We start from the raw sequence: 17,624 nt of genomic DNA, 5'->3' as shown, positions 1-17,624 counted from the left end.
TCGCTATACCTTATAGATGTGGCCGAGCTCATCGCGCTCGACCACCATGGCAGTGGAGACCACTCGATTAGTTGCCGCAATGTAAAGCAGGAGGGTTTCATCTTCTCTAGGAGCAGTGAGGACCGGAGGTGATGTAAGGAATTGTTTCAGCTGTGTGAAGGCAGCGTCTGCTTCCTCCGACCACTCAAACTTCTCGGATGCTTTGAGCAGCTTGAAAAATGGTAGTCTTTTTTCGCCTAATCTTGATATGAAACGACTGAGGGCAGCCATGCATCCGGTAAGCTTCTGAACATCCTTCACCTTTTTGGGCGGCTTCATGTCCAAGACAGCTTTGACTTTCTCCGGGTTAGGGCGTATGCCGTCATGACTGACGACGTTGCCAAGCAGTATACCAGAAGGAACACCAAAGATGCACTTCTTTGGGTTTAATTTCCATTGGAATGTATTAAGGGCTGCAAAGGTGCGTTCCAGGTTGTCAACAAGGGTATATGCTTCCTTGGTTTTGATAACTACATCATCAACATAAGCCTCGACAAGGTCGTCTTTTATCTCGTCTTTGAGGCAGGCCTGTATGGCACGTTGGTAGGTAGCCCCAGCGTTCTTGAGCCCAAACAACATGGTCGTGTAGTAGTAGGTGCCAAAAGGCATGATGAAGGATGTCTTGATCTGGTCGTCCTTTTTGAGAGCGATCTAGTGATAACTAGAGTACCAATCGAGAAAGGAAAGCAACTCGCAACCGACAGTTGAATCTACGACCTTGTCTATGTGAGGTAAGCTAAAGGGGTATTTAGGGCAGTGTTTGTTGAGATCAGTGTAATCAACGCACATTCTCCATTCATTATTCTTTTTGCGTACAAGAACCGGGTTGGCTAACCACTCCGGATGATACACTTCTTTAATAAATCCGGTTGCCAAAAGCCGTGTAACTTCTACCCTAATAGCCTCCTTTTTGTCACGAGCGAACTGTCGTAGCTTCTGCTTGATAGGTTTGGCCTTGCCGTCGACATTTAAGGAGTGCTCGATCAAGTTCCGAGGTACACCGGGCATGTCAGCGGGTTTCCATGCGAACACGCTCACGTTGCTCCTCAAGAACCTAACGAGCGCGTCTTCCTATTTAGGATCCAGGTTGGCCCCGATAAGGGCCATTTTGCTGGGATCACCGTCGACCAGCTAGATCGCTTTGTGCTCTTTGGACATGATATTCTTGCATGGGGCCTCGAGCTCTGGGATCTCTAGGTGGTCGGCTGGGGTCTTCTTGGCATCGAGCATGGTCTCAGCCATGCAAATAGAGAGGTCATAAGCCTCTGCTATTTTGAAACTATCATCCTCGCAAGTGTAAGCTGCATACACGTTGCCCCTGAGCGCTGGTCGACCAAGGATAGCATGGTAGGTGCCTTCAAAGTTGGTGACCACGAAGTTGACGTAGTCAGTGCGGAAGTAGTCTGGGGTACTAAATTGCATAGGTAGCATGATCTGCCCGAGAGGTGTAGAGCTCTGTCTAGGGAGAACACCCCAGAACTGTGCCTCGTATGGCTTGAGATCAGCCTGCGTTATCTTCAGGGCTGGCAAACTGTTCTTGAATAGTATATCGATGGAACTGCCACTATCAACTAGCACTCTATCGAACTGAACCTTGTTGATACAAGGATCGAGAACCAGGGGAAAATGCCCTGGTTTAGGTATAGTAGCCCATTGGTCCTTTCTGCCGAAGGAGATCTCATGGTGAGACCAAGGAGGAAGCCATAGATCGGCGATGAGGTTGTCGATGTTGGCCACATTCAAGCAAGCGCAGGTGAGTAGCTTGCGTTCTCGTTTGGTCTCAATGGACACTTTGCCCCCAATGATGGTGTGGACGCGATCAGTTGGCTTGACATACTTGTGACGGGGATCTGCATCTTCATCATCATTGTCCTCGTTGCGTTGTTCCCCTGTGTCGTTAGGCTTGTCGGATGGATCCGGAGCCTGTTGACGCGTGTAGATAGACTTGAGAACGTGGCAATTCTCCATGGTATGGTTTGACTTGGGATGGAGCTGGCAGGGTCCTTTCAATGCTTTGGTGTAGTCTTCTTCATAGTTGCGACATCCGCCACCTTTTTTAATGGTGTTGACCTCACTGTCATCTTCCCGAGCACGCTTGCCCCTGTAATCGTCATGGTGATTACGCTGCTAATTACGCTGGTCATGGTGGTCGTGGGAATCATTGCGCTGGTTGCGGAGATCAAAATTGTCATTCCAACCTTGGTTGTCGCGGTAGTCGTCGCGGTGTGGGGGTGGTCGGAGCGTGGAACCCTTGTTGCTTCTTCGATAATTATCTTTTTAGCATCATCGGCATCCGCATATTTTTTAGCAGTGGCTAGGAGCGCTGTGACTGATTCAGGTCTCTTGCGGAGGAGCTTGTCCCTTAGGGCATCATGGAAGTGGAGACCAGTGATGAAAGCCTTGATTGCCTCGTTGTCGAAGATTGATGGGACCTTGATGCGCATCTCCAAAAAGCGTCGGACGTACTCACACAGTGGCTCATCATTGCGATCTCAAATCCACTGTAGATCATATTTGTTGTTGGGTTGCTCGCAAGTAGCAATGAAGTTGTCAATGAACGCTTGCTTGAGCTCTTGCCAAGAATCAAAGTAGTTCGCCGGCAAGCTGACCAGCCATTGGTGGCCGGCATGGCCGACGGTGACTAGGAAGTAGTTAGACATGACGTGCTTGTCAGCCATGGCTAATCTGCACGCGGTTTCATAGAGCATGACCCATAATTCAGGGTTCTCCTTGCCGTCGTACTTCTGAAGTTTTTCGAGCTTGAAGTTCTTGGGCCATATGACTTGGCAAAGGTGTGGAGTAAACTGCTTCAAACCCAGAGGGCCATGGGCAGTATCATATTCCATACGGCGATAGCTTTCGTGGGATGCATGATTGTTGGCTCTTTGGTTAATGCAATCGCGTAGATCGCGTTCTCTGAGGTAATGGTGGAGATCGTTATTGCCATCACGATGATCCTAGTTGCCACCCTAGTTAACCCTATGACCATGGTTATCACGGCGATTATCGCGGTTGTCTCGATGGTTGTCGTCCCGGTAGTTGTGGCGGTTGTCATCTCGGTGGTCGTAGCGGTTGTCATCCCGGTGGCGGTTGTCATCCCGACCACCATCATGGCCACCGTTTCTACCTTGATGGTTGTCTGATGGGTCATTGTTGCGTGAGCCACGTTGGTTGGGTGGCTATGAGCGACTTGAGTACTGGCGGCTGTGGCTTGATTCAACTGAGACAGATGGAGCCTGGGCTTGATTTACAATCTCTGTGGTCTAGACCATAGCAGCCATCAGGTAAGCTTGTATATCATCATGAACTGCCTGAGTTTTTGGGGTATTGGGTAGTCGTTGCATTGTTGCCATAGCAATAGCTACGTTGGCGCTTGGAGTCCTAAAGACCTGCTTGTCCCCCCACTTTGTCAAAGGCATTGTTAAGGTCATGTGGCTGGACCCTTATGCATCGAGCTTCCTCTTCTACCTCGACTTTGATTTGTTGATGATTAAACTGGTCAATATTGCATGCTTCGCATGCCAGCCTTTCTTGTTCTGTTTCACCGACTGCCGGTGGTTCATCATTACTGACAACATTGATCAAGTATCCTTGCCTTGGTGGGAAGGATGGGAATCGTGGGAATCCTGAGGCATGGTCTGGGATATCCAGATCATATTCAACGCCTTCATCATCATGATACTGGAGCTCGGTGTAGACGGAGGCATTAGATGCGATACCGGACAAGGAGCTTCAGCCACCCTCTTGAACTATGTGGACCGATCCTTCTTGATAATCCTCAATCCGGACCATGTTGATGAAGTTGCGCAGGCCATAGGGCTGGGCCTGGTGGTTCTCCATTGAGGCTTCATACTCAGAGAGCCAAAGACCCATCGCGGGGGCTGGCCAGCGATGAACGGAGCGCCCTTCAGGAGTAGATGTGACCACGAGATCCATATCGAGTCGTGCAGGACGACTGGCCTGAGATGGTCGGGTAGATCTGTTGTGGGTAGTGGTTACCTAGTCATTAGGTTGACTTTGAATTGAACTTACCAGAGCTAGGGTTTCAACAAGTTTGGTGCCGACCCGATCGATGGAGTCGAGCAGGTCGGTGTTGTCGATCTGCCTCCCTTTGTAGCGAGGAAGCGGACGATGGGTTGTCGGTGTGGCTGAAGACGATGCTAGCATGGCCGGAGCTAGATCTAGTGTGGTTAGAGCCATAGCCAATGCAAGTGAAGCAGTGGTCAACATAGATTGAATCCACGCCTCCTCCAGGGTCATGGTGATGAAGCCGACGGAGCCAGTGGTCCAGGTGATCTAGCCGATGGTGAACGTGAGGCCGTTCGGTGTAGCCATGGAACCAGGGATGATGACCATCTTGTTCACCTAGAGAGCAGTACGCACACCCCCTACCTAGCGTGCCACTATCGATGAAATATGGTTGGCAGTCTACCTAGGGGTATGCCCAAGGTAGTAGATTATTGGCAGACAGATGCGCAAGCTACAAACAAGATGGTGACACAAGACAGACATGAGGTTTTATCCAGGTTCGGCCGCCATGAAGGTGTAACACCTATGTCATGCGTCTGATTGTATTGTTATATGTTAATGAGAGATGTTTTTTAGAGGGGTCCCTTGCCCACCTTATATGATCCGGGGGTAGGGTTACAGATCTAGAAACTACCTAACCAGTTACAATTGCCATAGGTGGCTGGATAAGGATTCCTATTCTAACCGACCAGGATCTTGCTTGATCTCCAAATCTGTCTTGGTTCCTTGTGCGGGACTCCGAACAGATTGGCCAGGCCACACGTCATCTTCTAGTGGGCCAGAGCCCCTGGTCCGGGTCGGCCCAAGCCCAGCCGTAAGGGTATAGGGGTTAATACCCCCACAGTCATGTATGACATGTAGCTTGATGGGTGGTGGTCATGTAGTCGTGGACTCACCGTGCTCCACAGAGGTGATAGTAGACGGGGCAAGGGTGACGGCTTAGGGCTCGGCATGACCATGCTCAGCGACAGTGATCACGGTGGCATGACACCTTGCGCAGCGAGGCCACAAGGGTGTTCTATGGTTATGTGGGGTGAGCAAGGCAGTTCCCATGGTCGCAACTCAAGCAACGCTAGTGACCATATGGCATAGTGAAGGCCACTCGATGCCAAGGGCTTAGATATCTAAGGCTTTGCACACCTGCATCCTAGTGGCCAGAGAAGGACACACGCCTAGTGCTTGACAAGATACCCAAGGGGCTCACCAAGAGTGCTCATATCACATGCTTGACAATCGTCTATGGTGTTGTGCCATGTCGGGTTGCTAGTGGGGTGTCCCACGCGTGGCATAGTTCATGGCAATCCATGGATGCACACGCACAAGTGATGGGCATGCTGTGGTTCAAGGCTATGTGGACATGATGGCATGGTGGGCTAGGCTTGAGCAGAGAAGAAGGCATGGCTCCACTCTGGGGCCTTAGAGGTCATGTGTGCATCACAATGGTGCTACGGTGCACCGGTGGCTTTTAACAGATGGGACTAGGCTCTAAGAATGCATCCGGGTAGGACAGGGCTCATAGGTTAGGCCTTAGGCAAAAGTCAAGGCTTGACAAAGTGTGGACGATGATTTGTCATGGCAGTGCCATTGCCATGGCATTAATGCATGACGGTGGGTGCTCCTAGGCCTGTGCGGAAGCCTCGGCCAAGAGCGCAGTAGGGCAGAGCCGATGTCTGTGTAGTGCGGTGTGAGGAGCGGCAAGCCAGAAAGGTAGTGCCTTGGCTATTTTCATTGGGCAGCAGACGATGTGCCTATTCCAGTGGCTGTGTGCATGTAGCTTTGTCGAGCCTTGTCAGTGATAGCGGCTGGTCTTGGCCCCCGTGATGAGCTCGGGCGACCACATGCTCGCTTGGTGTGGCTTGGCCAAGGTTGGTGTGGTGCAGGTGGTGTGCAGGTGAGGTCGAGTGGTGGTGCTCCTATGCGTGTCCATGAACATGGGCAACCCACGACTAGCGGTGATGCCAAGCCATGCGTGCATGGTGTGAGTGCAGGCACCAAATGATGTTTCTGACCATGATCTCCAGGAACCGGTTGAGGGCAAGGGCTAGTGCCCGCCAAGGTGCTCTAATGGACTAGTGACATGAGCTCATGGTAGAAGGGAATGACAAGTTTATGTGGGTGGAGAATGTTTGTGCAGATGGGAAGCTCATGTTGCTCTATGGTTTGTGCCTAGGCATATGGCAGTGTCTAGGCGGTGGTAGGCGGGAAAGGATTCACCTTGGCTATCGGTATCCTAGGTGAAGGCAAGGCCGTGGTGTCTAAAATGATGCAGCCTTGCAGCATGGACATGGCTATGGTGTGCCATGGCCATGGCAGATACGTCGCTCTCGTGTAGGTGCCCGAGGCTGGGTGCGTGCATGGCTTGGTGCGCTGATGGAGGCATGGCGACACATGAAGTGCGCATGGTGCCCATGGCGTGTGAGGTTCAGGCTTCACCAAAGGTGATGGGGGATGGTCACATTATGCCTACAGAGTGATCGACAAAATGTCGAGATATCCGTGGGTCGCAAGGTGGCACCTTGGTCATGCAACAGAGGCGTGTGTGCATGTCCGTGATGGTGCACGTGGCGTGTGTGCTTGGTTCAAGTGGGCTAAGACACACCCTTATGCCTCCCAAGTTGGAAGGCGAGTGCCGATTTAGCATAGGTTAAATGGGAGCGGTCTAGGTGTCATGGTCGGCTCCGAGAGTTCGATCATGGTAGTGGCTAGGCCGTGGCATCCTCGATGCACCCGGGTTCACGGTGGTTGTGATACTGCAAAGCTAGGCCTCACACAAGTAGTAGTGGGTGGCGATGGTGGCTCGTGGTCATGCAGCGAAGATCATGCTAAGGTGCTCGACCATGCAATGAGGACATGCTCATGTCGGAATCATCTGAGGCTTGAGTGCCACAGGAGGATGTGGCGAGCACAAGGTGCATGTGCGATGTCTCTATGAGCATCACTAAGGCACTAGTTGGCGAGGTCCCTACAGAAAATTCATGGTGCGAAGGCCAAACACACGGAGGGATCTTTGGCCTTGGGCCAACAATAGGCAAGGGTTGGAAAGGCCTAGCTTTTGGTTCCTCGCCTAGTGGGCTCGCGGGCGATAGGTTGTTTGACGTGGGTAGGGCTCGTTGCTGGCAGTGCAGTTGGATTGTTGTGGCTGCTCGCTAGGGGTTCAGTTTGAGGCTTGATGTAGTCAAAGTAGGGGTTGGTCATGCTTGCGGTTCAGTTCGCTTGGCTTCGATTCCTTGGTCAAGGTGATGCCGGCATCATGGTTGTGGTCGCTGATCGATTCTGACTAATGCAAAAGGGTTAGGAAATGGCAATCGATATCTAAAGGTGAGGGCTTTTGAAAGGTCCTAATGGCTAGAGGGGGGGTGAATAGCCTATTTAAAAATTTCTACAACAACACTTAACAAACCGGTTAGACAATTATGAGGCAAAGCGAGTGTTGCGCTAGCCTACTAAAAATGCAAGCCACCTACCACAATTCTAGTTTGTATAGATTCCTATCCACACAATAGCTATGACACTACACTAAGTTAGTGTGCTCTCAAAAGCTAACTAAAGAGCCACACTAACCAAACTAACAAGCTCTCACAACTAGCTACACTAAAGAGCTTGACAACTAGTTTGCTGGTAATGTAAAGAGAGTGAGCAATTTGTTTATACCGCCATGTCGAAGAAGGAGCCAATTAATCACAAGAATGAATACCAATGAAGACCAATCACCTCGGAATCAAATGATAAACACAATGATTTTTTACCGAGGTTCACTTGCTTGCCGGCAAGCTACTCCTCGTTGTGGTGATTCACTCACTTGGAGGTTCATGCGCTAATTGGCATCACATGCCAAACCCTCAATAGGGTGCCGCACAACCAACACAAGATGAGGATCACACAAGCCACGAGCAATATAGTAGAATACCTTTTGGCTCTCCGCCGGGGAAAGGTCAAGAACCCCTCACAATCACCACGATCGGAGCTAGAAACAATCACCAACATCTGCTCAATGATCCTCGCTGCTCCAACCTGTCTAGGTGGCGGCAACCACCAAGAGTAACAAGTGAATCCCACAGCGAAACACGAACACCAAATGCCTCTAGATGCAAACACTCAACCAATGCACTTGGATTCTCTCCCAATCTCACAAAGATGATGAATCAATGATGGAGATGAGTGGGAGGGCTTTGGCTAAGTTCACAAGGTTGCTATGTCAATGCAAATGGCCAAGAGAGTGAGCTTGAGCTGGCCATGGGGCTTAAATAGAAGCCCCCATAAAATAGAGCCATTGTACCCCTTCACTAGGCACAACACGGGGTGACCGGATGCTCTAGTCATATTGACCGGACGCTGGACCCCAGTGTCCAGGTCATGCGATGCGTGCCACGTGTCCCCTCTCTTCAAATGTTGATCGCTCGATCTCAACGGTTAAGTGATGACCGGACGCAGCAGCTCAAACCGGACGCAGTAGCTCAAAGTGACCAGACGCTGAACCCCAGTGTTTGGTCGTTTCCATTAAGCATCTAGAGATGACTTTTCATGACCGAACATGTTCGGTCATGCTCGACCGGACTCACCGAGCGTTCGGTCACACGACATCTCTTCTGTGCACTGCCACGTCAGTAGGACAGGACGCAACCCTCCAGTGTCCAGTCACTAAGTGACCCAGCGTCCGATCAGAGACTGACGCCAGCGTCTTTGCAGCTTCTAGTGACCAGACATGCCGGTCCAACCGAGGCCAGCGTCCGGTCACTTATAGTGACCTCCGTCTTTTCTATCTAGGGCACCGGTGGCACCGTCAGACTGTCTGCACTCTACGGGCAGACACTCCACCAGTGAAGTTTCTAACCCTTGCTCAAATGTGCCAACCACCAAGTGTATCACCTTGTGCACATGTGTTAGCATATTTTCACAAACATTATCAAGGGTGTTAGCACTCCACTAGATCCTAAATGCATATGCAATGAGTTAAAGCATCTAGTGGCACTTTGATAACCGCATTCCGATACGAGTTTCACCCCTCTTAATAGTACGGCTATCAACCCTAAATGTGATCACACTCTTTAAGTGTCTTGATCACCAAAACAAAATAGCTCCTACTATTTATACCTTTGCCTTGAGCCTTTTGTTTTTCTCTTTCTTCTTTTCAATTCCAAGCACTTGATCATCACCATGGGATCGCCATCTTCATGTCATGATCTTCATTTGCTTCACCACTTGGAATGTATTACCTATCTCATGATCACTTGATAAATTAGGTTAGCACTTAGGGTTTCATCAATTCACCAAAACCAAACTAGAGCTTTCAATCTCCGCCTTTTTGGTAATTGATGACAACCCTTTCATAAAGATATGAATTGAAATTCAATTGAATCCATGTTGCTTGTCCATGCATATTTACCATGTGTAAAGGATATGGACAAGTTTCATGAACCCCAAATGGTAGCAATTGCTCCCCCTACATATGTGCCAAGAGTTTGGATTGAAGCTTGCACATATGCTTAGATAGGAAATATAGGAGACAATGTCTACCAAATGATGCTAAGGTATAAAAGATGGACCTTTGAAGCGTGACCAATCGGAGTGCACCATTATACCATCCTTATCATCATGGTTAGCTCGATACCACTTGGAAACACTTGGAAATGAAATCACTAGATAACATATGCATGCTAGATTTTCATTTCATCATTCAAACCTACAACTAGCATACACCACACAAGCATGGATATTGAAATTTAAAACTTGTGCCATGCAAGCAAACATATGAAATGCACATTCAAATGCACCATACAAGTTCATGAGCTTGCTCCCCCTACTTGTGTGCTCAAAATTTTAATTGATCCCTTTCCTTTGTCATATCTCTCCCCCTATGTCAAGTTCTCCTCCTTTGTTGTCTTTTCACTATCTTAGTACACTAATATCTTTGTTTTTCTCCCCATGTACTAATATCTTTGTTTTTCTCCCCCTTTGTTATCAATGACCACAAAAGTTCAAAAAGTAGATAGGTTGAGATTATCAATGTCAATCAATGGAGTGAGGATCATTTTCCCAAATTTGGTCCAATCTAGATCATTTGCCAAACATATTTAACTCGGTTTGATCCAAGGACAAGCTTCTTCACACCTCCAAATAAGGGTTATCTTGTACCATGTTGAGCTAAACACTTAGAGCTCATTTTCTAGATCAAACACTAGGTTTACAAGCCCACAAACATGTCATATGCTACCACTAGACAAAAACAAGCATAGAAGCTATAGTGGTACCATACAATCATCAAATTCATTTGATTTTCATGAATAAGCCTATTAAATGTGAAAGATGTCTAGATGCACTAAACATGTCCTTAGCAACTATGTATGCCATGCCAATCAACTTTTACCTTGGATTGCTCGAAGGAGAGGCATGCCATATAAGTGGGGGTGCATCAACACATATTTGAGAAATCCAATATGTTCAACTCATTCCTTAGCTTGCAAAACCTTTTCTCATCCAATGGCTTGGTGAATATATCGGCAAGTTGATCTTCGGTGCCCACACTCTCAATGCAAATGTCCCCTTTTTGTTGGTGATCTCTTATGAAATGGTGGCGGACATCAATGTGCTTTGTTCTTGCATGTTGAACTAGATTGTTGGTCAACTTGATTGCACTCTCATTGTCACATAGCAATGGCACTTTCTTGAACTTGATTCCAAAGTCACTCAAAGTGGCCTTCATCCAAAGTATTTGTGCACAACAACTACCGGCGGATATGTATTCAGCTTCGGTGGTTGATAATGCAACACTATTTTGCTTATTTGATGACCATGAAACAAGTGATCTTCCCAACAATTGACATGTGCCTGAGGTGCTCTTTCTTTCAACCTTGCATCCCGCATAATCCGAGTCGGAGTAACCAACTAGCTCAAACTTTGCTCCTTTGGGATACCACAAACCAACATTTTGTGTATGCTTCAACTACCTCAATATTCTCTTTGTAGCCTTCAAATGACTTTCTTTTGGTGAGGCTTAAAATCTTGCACACATGCATACACTAAACATGACATCCGGCCTTGATACGGTCACATATAGTAGGCTTCCAATCATAGACCGATACAATTTTTTATCCACCATATTGCCACTTACATCACTATCCATGTTGCCATTTGTTCCCATTGGTGTGCTAATGACTTTACTATCACTCATGCCAAACTTCTTGATCATATCCTTGATATACTTGCCTTGACTCACAAATGTACCATTCTTCAATTGCTTGATTTGAAGACCAAGGAAGTAACTTAACTCTCCAATCATGGACATCTCAAACTCATTAGCCATCATCTTTCCAAACTCTTCACAAAAGTCTTGATTGGTTGATCCAAATATGATGTCCTCAACATAGATTTGCAACACAAACAAGTCTTTGCCAATCTTCTTGATGAAAAGAGTGGTGTCAACCTTGACCATTATGAACCCTTTAGAGAGTAGGAAGTCCCTCAATCTCTCATACCATGCTCTAGGTGCTTGCTTCAAGCCATACAATGCCTTCTTCAACTTGTATACATGATCGGGCTTCTTGTCATCTTCAAAACTGGGAGGTTGCTCAAAATATACTTCTTTATTGATGTAACCATTGAGAAATGCACTTTTAACATCCATTTGATAGAGCTTGATGTTGTGGGCACAAGCATAGGCTAGCAAGATTCTAATTGCTCCCAATCTAGCAACTGGGGCATATGTTTCTCCAAAGTCAAGACCTTCAACTTGTGTATATCCTTGTGCTACCAATCTTGCTTTGTTCCTTACTACTATCCCATCTTGATCTTGCTTGTTTCTAAAGACCCATTTGGTTCCAATCACATTGTGTCCCTTTGGTCTCTCTACTAATTCCCATACTTGATTTCTTGTGAAGTTATTTAATTCTTCATGCATAGCATTCACTCAATCAACATCCTTCAATGTTTCATCTATCTTCTTTGGTTCAATGGATGACACAAATGAGAAATGCTCACAAAATGAAGCTAATCTTGATCTTGTTTGTACACCCCTAGAAATATCACCAATTATAGTGTCCAATTGATGATCCCTTGTAATATTTGTTGGTTGGAGCATTGGAACTTGATTGCTTGCACTTGCTTGATCATTGGGTTGAGATGATGTACTAGCCACTTGATCTTGTTCATTGTCATGAGAGCCACTTGTACTAGCTTGATTTGTATCATCTTGCACATTTGAGTTAGAGAGCACTTGCACTTGATCATCTTCATCATTATTCAATTGCCTAGGCCTTAATTCACCAACATCCATATTCTTCATTGCATTTGAAAGTTGAATGCCTCTAACATCTTCCAAGTTCTCATTTTCTTCTTGTGAACCCTTGGTTTCATCAAATTCAACATCACGAACTTCCTCAAGAGTACCACTATCCAAATTCTAAACTCTATATGCTTTGCTAGTAGTGGAATAACCAAGAAGGAATCATTCATCACATTTCTTGTCAAACTTGCCCAATCTAGTCTTTCTTTAAGATATAGCATTTGAAACCAAAGACCCAAAAATATGCAATGTTGGGCTTTCTACCATTCAAAAGCTCATATGGAGTCTTCTCTTTCAATGGGTGACAATAGAGGTGGTTGCTACAATAGCAAGCCGTGTTGATAGCTTCAGCCCAAAAAGATTGACTCACATTGTATTCACTAAGCATAGACCTTGCCATATCAATGAGTGTTCTATTCTTCCTCTCAACAAGGTCATTTGATTGTAGAGTGTACTTGGCCAAGAATTGATGTCTAATTCCAAATTCATCACATAATTCATCAATTCTAGTGTTCTTGAACTCACTACCATTGTCACTTCTAACTCTCTTGATGGTTGTTTCAAATTCATTGTGAGTGCCCTTGACAAATGATTTGAATGTTGTAAACACATCACTCTTGTCCACTAGAAAGAATACCCATGTGTATCTAGTGTAATCATCTACTATCACAAAGCCATATTTGTTTCCACCAATGCTAGTGTATTGTGTTGGCCCAAACAAGTCCATAGGCAATAACTCAAATGCTTTACTAGTGTTTATCATGCTTTTCTTAGGATGGGTGTTTCCAACTTGTTTTCCGGCTTGACAAGAGCTACAAAGCTTATCCTTCTCAAACACAACATCTTTCAAGCCTCTAACCAAGTCATGCTTAACCAATCTATTCAATTGTTTCATTCCAACATGACCAAGCCTTCTATGCCATAACCAACCCATGCTAGACTTAGTGAACAAGCATGTAGATAATTTAGCTTCACTAGCATTAAAATCAACCAAGTATAGATTCTCATATCTAAAGCCTTTGAAGATTAAGTTAGAGCCATCTACACTTATGATCTCTACATCATCTACCCCAAATATGCATTTGAATCCAAGATCACACAATTGAGCCATGGATAGCAAATTGAAGTTCAAGCTCTCTACTAGCAACACATTGGATATGCTCATGTCATTGGATATTGCAATCTTACCAAGCCCTTTGACCTTGCCTTTGCCATTATCATCAAATGTGATACTATCATAACCATCATTGCCATTGGTGTTGATTGAGTTGAACATTCTTGCATCACCGGTCATGTGTTGAGTACACCCACTATCAAGAACCCAATGCCTTCCTCTGGCTTTGTAATTGACCTACAAAAGAAGATCAATTCTTTTTAGGTACCCAAACTTGCTTGGGTCCTTGAAGGTTAGTTACTAAGCTCTTTGGTACCCAAATGGCTTTCTTCTTTGAGCCCATCCATGGTTTACCAATAAACTTAGCCTTCACACCATTTGTACCCTTAGTAAGCACATAGAAAGAATTAATCTTAATTGAGGATACATTAGCATTTTTTCTTTTGTTCTTGCATTCATGCTCTACATGACCAACTTACTTGCAACTAGTGTAAAACCGACCATTGTTCTTCACAAAACTAGTCTTGTGAGGAGCAAAGGCCAACTTGCCTTTCTTGGGGATATAGCCCAATCCCTCTTTATAGAGAGAAGCTCTTTGGCTACCCAAGCACATAAGCAAGCGGTCCTCACCACCATAGGCCTTAGCCAAGGTGTGAGTGAGCTTATTGGCCTCCTTCTTGAGGTTCTCATTCTCAACCATTAGTGAGGTATCACAAGTGAAAACCATCACTACTAGATGAGGTGGAAGTAGAAGAACTACAACAAGGGTTAGTGGGAGGAACAATGATATGCATAGATAATGATTCATCAATTATATCACAAGTTAAGCCTATATTGCAAGTTTCAACATGCTTCTTTTTATTTTGCTCATCAAGCAAAGAGGAATGAGCTTTTTCAAGCTTCTTGTGAGCCTTGCCAAGCTTCTCATGAGCTTTCTCTAGCCTCTCATGAGATGCATTGAGCTCATCAAATGCTTGCTTAAGGGCTTTTAGTTCCTTACACAAGCTTTTGCATTCCCTTCTCCTGATGTCAAAGTGTTCTTTAGCATCTTCTAGCATGTCAAGTAGTTCATCCTTAGTAGGTTCATCATCATCACTATCACTTTCATTTTCATTTTCATTATCATGTTCCTCATCACTTCCATCATCACAATTTTGTACCTTAGTGGCCTTAGCCATGAAGCATGATGGAGTGTCGAAGAGAGAAGGCTTCTCATTGATTGCAATGCTTGCAAGTGCCTTCTTCTTGGTGGTATTGTCATCATCACTATCATCATCATCACTTGAGGAAGCATCACTATCCCAAGTGACCACATATGAACCACCCTTCTTCTTCTTGAAGGTCATCTTGTCCTTCTTCTCTTTCTTTTCCTTTTTGTCCTTCTTGTTCTTCTTGTTGTTATCATCATTGTCACTATTGTATGGACATTGAGCAACAAGATGATCTTTGCTTCCACATTTGAAGCACCTTCTTGACTCTTCCTTGTTTTTGGATGAAGATTTCTATCTTCTAGTAGGGTACCCTTTCTTCATCATGAACTTGCCAAATTTCTTGACAAAGAGAGCCATCTTCTCATCATCATCATCATCCCATGAGCCATCATCTTCACTTGATGTTTCTTGCTTTGCCTTGCCCTTGGATGATGTGGCCTTGAATGCCACACTCTTCTTCTTCTCATCTTTCTTCTCCTTCTTTTCTTCCTTCTCATCATCATCCCTATATGTATCATCGATCATTATATCTCCCAACACTTGGTTTGGTGTCATGGTGTCCAAACCGCTCCTCACTAGAATAGTGATCAATATGCCAAATCTTGAAGGTAAACATCTCAAGAACTTGTGGGAGAAGTCCTTGTCCTTCACCTCTTCTCCAAGTGCTTTGAGATCATTGACAAGCACTTGAAGCCTATGGAACATCTCCGGCACACTCTCATCCTCCTTCATCTTGAAGCTTGCAAACTTCTCTTTGGGAATGTATGCCTTTGCACCCTTCACGGCTTGAGTGCCTTCAAATGATTCTTTCAACTTCTTCCAAGCCTCATGAGCCATCTCAATATTCTTGATTTGCTCAAATGTTCTCTCATCAATTGCATCATGAATGGCACTTAGAGCAATGTCATTGTTTTGGAGAAGCACTTCTTTGGCCATGGTGGGATTCTCTAGATCACCTATCTCAATTTTGGTTTCTACCACCTTCCACACTTTTCTATTGATTGACTTCATATATGTGGTCATCTTTGATTTCCAATACGGATAATTTGTGCCATCAAATTGGGGTGGCTTCTTGGTGTTGTTGATTTGAGCCATTTTTGCACCGAAGGTTGTTAAGTCTCAAATCACGGTGACCTCGGCTCTGATACCACTTGAAAGGTCCTAATGGCTAGAGGGGGGGGGTTAATAGCCTATTTAAAAATTTCTACAACAACACTTAACAAACTGGTTAGACAATTATGAGGCGAAGCGAGTATTGCGCTAGCCTACTAAAAATGCAAGCCACCTACCACAATTCTAGTTTGTATAGATTCTATCCACACAATAGCTATGACACTACACTAAGTTAGTGTGCTCTCAAAAGCTAACTAAAGAGCCACACTAACCAAACTAACAAGCTCTCACAACTAGCTACACTAAAGAGCTTGACAACTAGTTTGCGGTAATGTAAAGAGAGTGAGCAATTTGTTTATACCGCCATGTCGAAGAAGGAGCCAATTAATCACAAGAATGAATACCAATGAAGACCAATCACCTCAGAATCAAATGATAAACACAATGATTTTTTACCGAGGTTCACTTGCTTGCCGGCAAGCTACTCCTCGTTGTGGTGATTCACTCACTTGGAGGTTCACGCGCTAATTGGCATCACACGCCAAACCCTCAATAGGGTGCCGCACAACCAACACAAGATGAGGATCACACAAGCCACTAGCAATCCACTAGAGTGCCTTTTGGCTCTCCATCGGGGAAAGGCCAAGAACCCCTCATAATCACCATGATCGGAGCCGGAGACAATCACCAACCTCCGCTCAACGATCCTTGCTGCTCCAAGCCATCTAGGTGGCGGCAACCACCAAGAGTAATAAGTGAATCCCATAGCGAAACATGAACACCAAGTGCCTCTAGATGCAAACACTCAAGCAATGCACTTGGATTCTCTCCCAATCTCACAAAGATGATGAATCAATGATGGAGATGAGTGGGAGGGCTTTGGCTAAGCTCCACAAGGTTGCTATGTCAATGCAAATGGCTAAGAGAGTGAGCTTGAGCCAGCCATGGGGCTTAAATAGAAGCCTCCATGAAATAGAGCCGTTGTACCCCTTCACTGGGCACAACACGGGGTGACCGGATGCTCTGGTCACATTGACCGGACGCTGGACCCCAGCGTCTGGTCATGCGATGCGTGCCATGTGTCCTCTCTCTTCAAATGTTGATCGCCCAATCTCAACGGTTAAGTGATGACTGGACACAGCAGCTCAAAGTGACCGGACGCTGAACCCCAGCGTCTGGTCATTTCTAGTAAGCATCCAGAGACAACTTTTCACGACTGGACGTGTCCGGTCATGCTTGACCGGACTCACGTAGCATCCGGTCACACGGCGTCTCCTCTGTGCACTGCCACATTAGCAGGACCGGGCACAACCCTCTAGCATCCGGTCACTAAGTGACCCAACGTCCGGTTAGAGACCGACGCCAGTGTCTTTGTAGCTTCTAGTGACTGGACGCACCGGTCCAACCGAGGCCAGCGTCCAGTCACTTACAGTGACCTCCATCTTTTCTATCTAGGGCGTCGGTGGCACCGTCGGACTGTCTACACTCTATGGGCAGACACTCCACTGGTGAAGTTTCTAACCCTTGCTCAAATGTGCCAACCACCAAGTGTATCACCTTGTGCACATGTGTTAGCATATTTTCACAAACATTATCAAGGGTGTTAGCACTCCACTAGATCCTAAATGCATATGCAATGAGTTAGAGCATCTAGTGGCACTTTGATAACCACATTTCAATACGAGTTTCACCCCTCTTAATAGTACGGCTATCAACCCTAAATGTGATCACACTCTCTAAGTGTCTTGATCACCAAAACAAAATAGCTCCTACTATTTATACCTTTGCCTTGAGCCTTTTGTTTTTCTCTTTCTTCTTTTCAATTCCAAGCACTTGATCA

The sequence above is a fragment of the Miscanthus floridulus genome, chromosome 3 (genome assembly GCF_019320115.1).
Source record: "Miscanthus floridulus cultivar M001 chromosome 3, ASM1932011v1, whole genome shotgun sequence".
Classification (NCBI taxonomy): domain Eukaryota; kingdom Viridiplantae; phylum Streptophyta; class Magnoliopsida; order Poales; family Poaceae; genus Miscanthus; species Miscanthus floridulus.
Note: the sequence above shows the minus strand (reverse complement) of the source record.